The sequence below is a fragment of the Pinus tabuliformis genome, chromosome 6 (genome assembly GCF_031772625.1).
Source record: "Pinus tabuliformis cultivar Carrire ecotype Pingquan chromosome 6, CPIR1, whole genome shotgun sequence".
Classification (NCBI taxonomy): Eukaryota; Viridiplantae; Streptophyta; class Pinopsida; order Pinales; family Pinaceae; genus Pinus; species Pinus tabuliformis.
In genome coordinates, this window is record NC_142292.1 from 296,182,204 (window position 1) to 296,194,311 (window position 12,108).

Here is a 12,108-nt window from a genome sequence, read left to right on the forward strand (position 1 = left end):
AATGCATTGGCTGGAATTACCACTCCTCAAACTATCAAGATAGAAGGACATATCAAGAAGAAAAAGGTAATAGTGTTGATTGATTTGGGAAGTACCCATAATTTTATTCATTGTAAGATAGCCAAGGAATTGAATTACTTCCTATATCCAGCACCAGAGTGTCAAGTGATGGTTGCAAGTGGAGGAACCATAAGTTACTCTGGAAAGTGCCATAATTTCAAGCTATCCATGGGAGAATATGTATTGAATAGCCCAATGTTTCCCATTCCAATGGGTGGTGTTGATGTCGTACTAAGAGTCCAATGGCTACAACCCTTGGGTACAATAGCTTTTAATTTTCAAGAACTTTTCATGAAATTTTGTGCGGAAAGAAAGGAAGTTGAATGAATGGATATCGCAGGGAAACCGAGAAATATAATCAGCTCTAACGGTATGACAAAGCTTCTAAAAAAGGAACAACAAGGTGTAATTGCACAATTATGTTTGCTAGAAGTTCCCACATCAAAGTCATCTATTTCTCTAGATCTCCAAAAATTCTTGGACAATCATTCCAAGGTATTTGAGACTCCCAAAGGCCTCCCACCTATTCGTGATCATGATCATGCTATTCATTTTATTCTAGGAATTGTTCCTCCAAACACGAGGCCGTACAAATATCCCTATGCCCAAAAGAGTGAAATTGAACGTATGGTTGCAGAAGTGCTAGAGGCTGGTATAATTCAACCTAGTCAAAGTTCTTTCTCTACTCTAGTAGTATTGGTGCACAAGAAGGATGGATCATGGCGCATGTGTCCGGATTATAGGAAGCTCAACAAGCTCACTGTTAAAGATAAATTTCCCATTCCTGTCATTGATGGATTATTGGATGAATTGCATGGATCAATTTACTTCACCAAGTTGGATCTTCATTCAGGATATCGTCAAATCAGAATGAAGACTGAAGACATTCTGAAAACAACATTTAGAACTCATGAGGGTCATTATGAATTTTTGGTCATGCCTTTTGGCCTTACCAATGCACCTTCTACATTTCAAGGTTTGATGAATTCCATTTTCAAACCCTTCCTTAGAAAATTTGTGTTAGTATTTTTTGATGATATACTAATCTACAGCAAGTCTTGGAAGGATCATGTTCAACATGTTGACAAGGTGCTCAAACTATTGGAGGAGAAACAATTATATGAAAAAAGCTCCAAATGTTTCTTTGGAGTACAAGAGGTGGAATATATGGGTCATATTGTATCTCATGAAGGTGTTAAGGTAGACCCTAGCAAAATTAAAGCCATTAAGGAATGGAAAATCCCCACATTCGAAAAGCATCTGCGAGGATTTCTTGGGTTGACAGGGTATTATCGCAAGTTTGTTAAAAATTATGGGAGAGCAACAACACCTCTAACAACATTATTGAAAAAATTGCATTTTCATGGACTCCAGAAGCAACAAAGGCCTTCAAACATATTAAAGAGGCAATGTGCCAAGCACCGGCCTTAGCTACGCTGGACTTCACAAAAACCTTTATTGTGGAATGGGATGCTTCAGGAAATGGAATTAGTGTTGTTTTAATGCAAGATGAAAGACCCATTGCTTTCGAAAGTCGTCCAATCATAGGGAAGTATTTACACAAAGATGTTTATGAGAAGGAAATGTTGGCAATACTATTTGCACTTAAGAAATAACGACCCTACTTAATGGGAAGACACTTCAAGGTAAAAATGGATCATGAGAGTCTTAAATACTTTTTAGAACAAAGATTATCCTCTGAAGAACAACAAAAATGGGTCACAAAAATGTTGGGTTATGATTTTGAAATCATCTACAAAAAAGGGAAGCAAAATGTTGTGGCAGATGCACTCTCAAGAAAGGATGAGGATGTGGAAGAATTGTTTTTTTGTATTTATATTATCCAACCAGATTGGATAAATGAAGCAAGGGATGAATGGAAGAAGGACAAAGAAGTGTGGCCACTCATTCAAAAGTTGCAAAAAATCTCAATTTAAATAACACTGCCAAAACTTGACGAGGAAGGAAAAATCATATTGGAACCTGGAGCAGTAACAGAAACAAGAACCCGACAACTACGAAATCGATCAATTTCATATTATCTCATCAAGTGGAAGAACTTACCTGCTAAAGATTCCACAAGGGAGGACAAGAATTTTATACAGAAGCATCAAGAACTACTCAAGCGTTTAAGACAACATTTTTTGAAGGAGAGGGGCATGTTAGGTCCATATACTACTAGTGTAACCCCTTATTGTGATTAGTACAACCCTCTTATTATATTGTTGTGCCCATGTAGTTCCCATATTGTTATTATTGTGCCCCATAGAAGCCCACTATTATTATTATTGTGCCCTTACATTATTATTGTTATTTCGGCTCTGATTATATTATGACCCCTTAGACTCCTATATATAGAAAGGAGGTCTTGTCATTTGTTGATCCAAGAATTATTCATTTGTGTAATGTAAAGGAGGTTTCCCCCTCAAAGAGGCTAAATTCTAAGGTGTTGATCTTTCTTTTCTATCTTTTTGTGAGTTGGTTTCATAATAACAAATCCAAGGCGGGGTGACCCAAGAAAACCCGTTGAAGCTGCAAGAAAAGAACAACACCACGAAGTCAAAGAAGGACACAGGAAAGTGGTGTGAGCTCCATAAGATCCCCACTCATAACACAAGTGAATGTTGGACCAAGTAGTCGCTAGTGGCTGAGTTGAAAGCTTCAGAATCAGATGCATGTTTCGACCCTGAGTCAGAACCCGAGAAGGGGAATGACAAAGGAAAGCAAATCATTGATGCGGAGCCTAGCGCCACTGTTGCCACCGCAAAGGTCCAGAAGAATGAGCCCGAAGATCCAGAGGAGGGGGAAACGTATTTTCCACTCACAGATGTGGGTGAAGGGTTCGCTACTGCAATTCGTTGTTGACAGTGGGAGCCAAAAGAACCTCATTTCAACAGAGGTTGTGAAGCGGCTGGGACTACCAACCATATCACACCCACAACCGTACAGCATCGGATGGCTTCACCAAGGACGATATCTCCGAGCCCGCTAGTAGTTTCACCTTCCCTACAACATCAAGCCCTTCATAGATGAGTTATTGTGTGATGTTGCACCTCTTGATGTTTGTGATGTATTATTAGGCCAACCATACTTGTGGAAGTGACATGCTGTGTATGATTCAATGCCTCGCATTGTTATTATTTCTTTGTGTAATACATTATACAGAATACTAGAGGTAGCCCCACCTACCGCCACTTATTTGATATCTGCTAAGAAAGGCAGTAAGATCATCTCCTAGACTAGGAAATTTATTTATGTTTGGTTCGCTCTCAAAGTAAGGGGAATATTGTAGCCACATCCATGGCCCCCGGGAAGGGTTCCTCCACGTAGCAGAAGCAAGTGGATACGGTCATGAAATAAGACAGGGACATCCTCTCACCCATAGGGGTACCGTTGCACTGTCAGGCCAAGCATTTTTCCAATCTAACTTCTGGAGCACCTCTACCCAACGGGTCGATCTATCACCACTCCATTCTGGAAAATGCCAAGTATAATCAGTGACATGATCAACATCAGGGACCACACAAGATTCAAGTGGGCGACAAAGTCTGGTTGCATCTGCAAAAAGAACGCCTTACAAGAGCCCATCAGAAGCTCAGACCACTCTGATATGGTCCTTACACCATTACCAAGGTTGTGGGAAACAATGCTTTGGAGCACAGCATTCCCCTATTCCTTCGCTTGCACCGAGTTTTCAATGTGGACCGCCCTCGACCATGCTTCCCATTGCAGAACAACTCACCTGGGACCAAGTTCAGCAGAATTTTTCTCATCTCATGGAGGAACTCAATGCAATGGGGACCATTGCTTCCTAAGGGGGGAAGAATGATCCAAGTGGATGTTGGTGGCCACCCGCCTATCCCACTTGGACCCCCACAGCTGTCTCTTTTAGTTTTTTAGTTTCCTTAATTGTAGCACAGTTTACTATTTTTAGCAGTTTTTCGTGTCCTGAACTTCCGGAGTCGTTTTGAGTCCCTAAACGACTTTTTTTGGGAAAACTGGGAGCAACATGGGTCCTTGGATTTATTTTTCTCACTCAAAAGCTGTAGTCCTCGGATAGATCTTTCTAACGAGGTATTGTGTGTGTCAAACGAAGATCATATGCCAACGTTATGACCCTGGGAAGTTGATGTATCAATTTACCCAAACGGGGCCCATAGTTTGGCGTTTCATCTCCTAGGGTTAGGTTTTTTGGATTTTTAGGGTTTTCCATTGTTTCTCAACAATAAATGGGCCTTAGAGTTTCACTGTAACACAGTTCAGAGGCATGTTTCTGCCACATCTCTCCTCAGAGATAAGCTACCATCGCCCGAGCTAGTTTATTCCATTTCGGTTTGTAAGCATATTTCAGTATTTTACATTAATGAAATGAAGTATTATTTCTGTTTCATCTCTCTATTTATGGTTATTTCTATACTTTATTGTGTTCTTGCATAAATCTAGATCAATGAGAATCACTTCAGGTAGGTCATAAAAATACTCTTGAAGTAATCGTAAATGATGGTTGTTGCAACTCCCTTTTGTATTACTAAAATATTTTTGGGATTCTACAACACCCCTACATTACTGCAACACCCCAGATACATCATTGTTGCAACATGACTAGGGTGTTGGTGTTTTAACTCCTATTACTACAACGGGAACAAAGAGTAGGTGATGCAACTCTAGTTTCTACAACACAAATAGAATCTAATGTTGCATCACATTGTTGCAATACAACAGAGAGTAGTGTTGCAACTTCATTGTTATAACATGATAATACTAATGTAACACTCCCTACTAACCCCTTGAATTAATGTGGATTGTGGAATGTTTTACTGACGTATTATATCTTATTCTCAATGTCTGTCAAGAAAATGGGGTCATAAAATACATTTTCTAAAAAATTACAAAATTAGACACTAATGCCACCATCAATGAGACCTTTCAAATGATGTAAGTTTTTTGTCAATCCAAATCTCCGATCAAAATTTATGTTTAAAATAAAATAAAAATTGATATGTTAACATTGACCATGTTATCGTTAGCATGCCATGTAGCACCAAAGTGGTCTTTGGATTTGGTCCCCACGCCATGTGTACCAATAATCCACCACACTAGCTTAGGCCACATTGATTTTATATATATATATATCTATTTGCACCTAGAGGTGCTCTCGAACCTAATATGGAAGAGATGTTGTAACATCTTATCTTGTTATGTTATGTAAACATTTTGACTCAGTCAAATTACATAAAAATAATAATTATATATTAATTATTAACAATTAATAATTAATCCAGCCTAGGTCCATCTTAACTCTAGATATACGAAGCGCTGAGAGGGATCAAATCAATTGAGGTGTAAATCCCTTTTAAAGTGAAAAGAGATTTGATCCCTCTTAGCAATTTGTTCTATCTAAAGTTAAGATAGATCTAGACTGGTATATCATATGTACGTATATGTATTACATATGTTAAAATTCATATATCTCTCAGATTGGCCTCAACAAATATATAATATGCATTGTAATTATAAATGGTCCACGGTCCACACTACTAAGGGTTTGCCAAACATAATATATGTGTAATTATTATATTCCTTGTCATATAAAAATATAATATAATATGTGTTTTAGTTAGAAATGGTCCACATTCCACATTGTTAAGGGTTGACAAACATAATACATATGTAATTATTATATTCATCATCGTATAAAACAAATCACATATTCTAACAAGGTGTAAAATTTGCTCAAAAAAAATGGAAAATTATGACATAATTTTTGTTAAAATTTGGCAAATTTTTTTGGAAATTTGGGTTATAGTTGTAAAACTTCAAGATTTTGGGTTGCCTGGGGGTTTTTGTTGGTGTTGAATCCATTTCCACCATCAAAAAGCAAGATTCAAGCACTTTTACTATCAGTTTTTTGGGAAAAAGTGTGATCGGATTCCAGCGATATTTTGTTGTCTGGGAAAATTTGACGCCTCCATTGACAATGCTTAAAACACATTGCATGTACTAAAATCTACATCATATATTATATACTAGCACAACCACATTAATAAATGTGTTTAATATACGTCGATAGACATCAATGGTATGGATTTAATATTAATATTGATATCAATAAATATATAATTTAAATAATAATAATAATTGTAATTATAATAATGATGACGTGTTGTGGGTTGAAACACCCTAGGGTCTTGGGTTGAAAACCCCAAGAGAGCAGAGGGCATACAACAGAAAGAAATGTGTAGACAAACAATCTAAATGCTTAAACTATTGAATTGGGAAGATGTGGTATTACCCAGAGGTCATATGTTCGGGGTCGATCACGGAGGGTCCAAACCCTCTGCTCCTTTCGATGCCTTTAGAACCTGTAACTTATCCAAGCAAAGCATATACAACAGCAGTAATAGAAAGCATGTTCATGATCTATGTGTTAGATCATATAAGCAAATGAGCAATTGAGCATTAATGTAAGATTTATAAGCAAATCACAACATGGATCAATGCATAAACACGATAAATATCATGAACAAAACAACGTTTATTTATTGATGTAAGCTAAATGAAAGGTGGAAAACTACAACCTGAGTCTTCCTCTAGCGCCAAGCGGAACTGTCCTTCGGATCCGTCATGTCCCGACCTCAACAATCTTCCTCCATCGATACACACAAGGATGTCATAAGAGGGATGAAGGACATCTAAAAAGAGGAAACTAAGGTTTCCTATAAATTGGGAGTGCAAGAGGCAGAGGGATTTCTTCAGACTTGACCAGGGATCAATCAACCATAATATCAATATCTCATCTCTTCTCCCCTTAGGCCTTCCCATGGAGGTTTATTTATACTTCTCCAAATTAGTTTTTTTCAGTTGGTAAATAGTTGGGCCACACGCTACAGTATGTGAGTAACAAATAAAACCCGTAAAGTCTACCCAAATTTAAGGAGATTATTTATTTTTTATTGTTTTAACACACATACGCGGGTTGGGTATATACTGACCCGCGTGTACATGCTTTAACATATGGCAAAGTAGCGTATGGGAAGTAAAACACTATTTTTTAGAATTTGGACCAAGTCTGGAAAAGAAGGGTTGCCCTAGGCCATAACAAAAGTATCAAATCTACCAAGAGTGGTAAATGGTGTTGTAACAAATGCCTCCTAATATATGAGGTCAGAAGGGGTACATGATGGTTGATATGTATTAAGTGTATAGAAGGAATCATGTCGAGACCAGAGAGGAGTTCACCAGAATTCAACTTGCCAAGCTAGTGAAAGAGATCAGAAAGAAACTGTTGCCTAAGGCGGGCATACCCATGCTCAAAGACAATAAAGCATGTCTGCATATCAAGTACAAAAACGGATCCAATATGTATACAAGTATACAGGAACTAGAAATACATAGTGGATCATCCGATCATATCTAGATAAGTACATGTCTCAATATCACATATAAAGAATTGATCAATGATGCTGAAGTAGAAAGTTGATCACTAAAGTCATAAAGATGATCCAAAAAGTACCAAGTCAAAATGATGGAACAAATGGTACTACACACAACTCGGGTGCCAACATATAAGATATCATTGTAAGGAACTGCAACATATAAGGTGGATGGTGTCAACTAGTAGAAACAAGAGCGACTAACAAGTGAACCAAGAAATGTTGATGCAAACCTGAGGTCTTCACCGACCGTCGTGGTACATTTCTACACAATGGGAATAAATGATATTAAGTCGACCATGTGAGAAATTGTTTGATTACCAATCATAGATGTATACCGTTAACAAACATGAGACTACTCACAGATAATGATGATAAGAGTCAAGGTACCCAGTACAATCTAACAAGTGTGAATAAATCAGTTGTAGTTGAACAATTGGAAGAATCTATCAATTAGGAGACTGATGTTTTCCCACTTTCGATAGCAAAGGAGTCTGCCACTAATGACTGCAAACACTAAGGTACTGCCAAATGGACTCTAAATATTGTTCCCATAGCAATGAGTTGAAGTCGATGGTAAAAAATCCACTAGAAAGAAGGCATTAAGGCATCCTTCATCAATCCAGCACGAGTGTAACCCGCAAGCCAATAATGTGGAAGGAATCGGACGAATAAAGATAAGTAACCCAACCGAAGCACATTTCTGGCATACACAAGATGTAGCTAGCGCATGATAGAAATCCTCTTACCAACCAATAGTGAAAGCTGACACAGAGGTGAGGAATCCACCAATAGGGTCAAATGGAAACCAAGGTATTGCACGAATCCCAATGTGTGATAATGAAAGCTGACGTCGAACACAAAGGAAACCACTCAGTCAAAGACCCATGATATTGATCGATGTTGAGCACAAGGTGACCTATCAATAATGAAAATAGGGCCAGGGTGCAACTCTAGATCTACTCTCAGAGAAATTTGTTGTAGTCGATAAGAGCAAGACCCGCTAGCAAGAAGTCAATCGAGACCTTCTCAAACCATCACAAGCAAAGGACCAAATAGATGATGTGATAATGAACATGACTCTAACAACCAGGGATCGCCGACTGAAAAATAGGTCAAGGGACATCGTAGAAAGGTCGGCTCAGGTTTACTTCCCTTGAACAAAAGAACGACTCAAATGTGACTACATGGAAGCATATGATAACTTTGTATAAGTTTTTCATGCAGGAGGCATAAGCAAACTCTCCATGTGATTGGAAGAGAGAACCAATCGGAAGAGTACTGACTCAATAACAAGGTTAAGGCTCTCCTAAGTCAAACTAAATCCCATCCCAATCGAGGAAAGACTTATTTTTTGAGTGCTTTGTTCAAGGGTGACACAACTGACTCTAGTTGTCATCAATTATGGAAATAATGTCTCGTTCTCGCTCTTTTTGAGATATATAATTTTTTTGTCTTTTTCATATTCATGAAGCCTGAAAAAGAATAAAAGAATGTTATAGTACAGTGGAAAGAACAAGTGTCCAAATACAGATGCGCTAGTTCCTAGGAGGGGAACATTCCTATGCTCAATGCAAGGTGACGAAACTGGTCAATGACACTCAAAGGAATGTTCTTTCCACGGGTAAAAAGGTGTGTCAAGTTGCAAAGGCTAAGTGATTGCAAGGTTGATTTTGTAGAAGACATGGTCAAAAGGTGGCTAAAACATGAGTCCAAGTGAAGCCGGCTCAAGGCCAAAAGGTACAAATGGTCAACATGCAATGCAGTAGTACAACTCAACACAAAGGAGCCTCTAGGGTATAAAGCTAGAAAAATAGCAAAGAAGAAAGAGAATGAGTCTTCAACACACAAGTCATGGCGGGACTAAAGAGGACTCCCGAGCCTATACAATATAGTAGCATGGGCAACATATGCTAGCGAGGATCTAACTAAGATGCCCATGTAAAGGTTGGCTCTACCATCATATCATGATTTTATAAGTTGGCGAGTGAAAATGGTTTTAGAATCAAGACATGATGGGGTTGACCCTATGGCAAAAAATATCGCAGTATGGAGGCTAGTATGAAAAATGCAGCAGAAAGTGATATTCCCTAACCTATATGCCAGTGAGAAAATGATACCTGCCATGACGGGTCTGCAGTCATGGAACCGAAGCAATTTCTCAAAAAATCTCCAAAGTATCCTGTAAAAACAACCCATCCCAACACTCCAAGCCAAAAGGTCAAAAAGTCCACAAAAAGAAAAATAAACTTTAGAAAAAGTAATTTTCATTTGTCAACCTATATAAGGACTTTTTGACTCACAATTTCTCATTTGTGTTTTGAGCAATTGGGTGAAGGAGTTGTGGAGAAAAAACCAAGCAAGCTTCCTCCATCAAATTCAACCGTTCAAACTTCTTCCAATCTTCCAGGTAACCTTCTAATTGAACTTTTGACAAGTTTTAATGCTTTTTAGATGTTTTGTCTCAAATTTGACCATGGGAAATTATTTTTAAAATTTTCGCTTTGCGTACACGCGGGTTGGATACATGTGATCCACGTATAGGAAAGCCCTATATGTGACTATGTTAATAACGAACCCGCGTGTGTGCAAATTCAAAATTGAAAAGCACTATTTGAATAATTCAAAACATTATTTCTTTGCAAGATGTCAATTACTTGGCATGAAAGAGAGCATAGTGCAATTGATAATCAATTAATGGAGGATCAAAATCCATTAGATGCCTTACGAGGATGCGAATTGTTAAAACTCTTCAAAATGTCGAATATGAAGGCAAATACCAAGTTGCTTAAGATGTTAATCCACTACTGGAGTGTAGAAGAAGATGCTTTTGTAATTGATCAGATGCCCCTGAGGATTGAAATAGAGGATATCTATTTCATTACAGGTCTTTCCTGGGGGGGAGAGAGAGAGTTCACTCAACCGGAAGGACAAAAGGTAGTCTTAGTGTAAAAGACTACATCTGCATATACTATCCTAAAAACACTGAAAAGATTGGAAGCCAGATTCCAATCAAGCATGTAGAGAGTTTATCACTGAGAATCTTTCTTTTTACCATAGCCAGGGTAAATGGTTCGGTTACTCTATATTAGGATTTGTGTGTTTCAATGAGTCTTGCGGTGGATTGTCTCACTACAATCTTCAATTGGTGCACACCTCTGCTAGCCAATATGAAAAAACAACTTACTTCTATCCAGAAGGGTCAGAAAAAGAAATTTGGATACAGAACCATCTTGTGTTCCTTCTTCTTTGAGAGAGTACCTGGGCTTCGTCCCAAGGTATTATCCACCATCAGCAACCCAAGAGATCCACGGATGGGCAAGTGGGTTGACTTAATGAAATGACTAGGGGCGGTGAGGTCCCTAGGACTACATTTGATGACGAGTTTTTCCTTTGGTGGGAACAATAGGTCATTGCAGTCGAAGACTACCCTTATGCCGGAATGGATTTCAGAGGAGATCCGGATCTAGTGTTGCCACCAGATGTAGCATGGGGTGCCATAGGTATAAATGATTTTTGAATTTTGAATTTTAAGATTTTTTTGGATTTTAATTATAAATGAACTAAAAAATCCTTTTGAAGAGACAAAATACTTACAAAATTATTGATCATGACACAGATGTTGGACCAATGAGACCTGATGGTCTTCCTCGACACAGGTGTCGTGGAAGAGATGTCGAAGGGGCCGCAATAGATTGAGAGGTCCCTCCATGCAATCCAGAGAAACTTGGTGAGGTTAACTCACAAAGTACCTATGGTGGCTATAGAGAACCTACCAAAGGAGATGCAACGACGCGTGGTGGGAGTACCATGGGATTGGGTGCGACTATTTCGGCAGGTGGCCAATGCCATCATTTTCTTTCTTACCGCTCATCCTGAGCAGGATCACTAGATAGATGATCAAATCTTTTTTTATTAGACATGATGATGGGCATAAGCCCTAATTTTGTAGGACATTTTGTCCCGATTTTGTATATTATTTTGGACACAAAACTCTATCTATATACAAATGGTTTATCATGATGATCATATATATACAGATGATATTTCGATTATTTTTTATGTTTTTAATGTGATGAATGATTTATATGTCAATCCAATGCTTGATTAGTAATAGAGTATTCTAATGAATTTTTTGATCGTTGAATATGAACAAATGTGATTTGTAATAAAAGCACTCTCAAAAATTGACGATATAAATAAGGGTCTCTCACGCGATAGATGTTATTCAGTTGAGATACCACCAGTTGTGCATCTAAATAAACTGCTAATGAATCAATATCAAGAGATATTGCCTCAAATAGTAAATTAATAGTAGCAGTATATTCGGCGATATTATTTGAAGCGGGATCGATACATACTCCCTTCAAAACTAACAACTGGCTAGATGGATAATAAATCACCCAAGCCATGGAAGCAAGGTTCTGGGTGTGTCTATTGGCACCATCGGCGAACCCTAGATATATCAAATTGTCCATCAATACTTGTCAAAGAAGATCAAAAATATCGACATCACTAGAACCGATAGATAGATATGTACAACAATACAATATATACAATCAAGCAAATGTTAGGCCGAAGCCTAAGCAAGGTACTTCTTAAGGTAGAACCCATT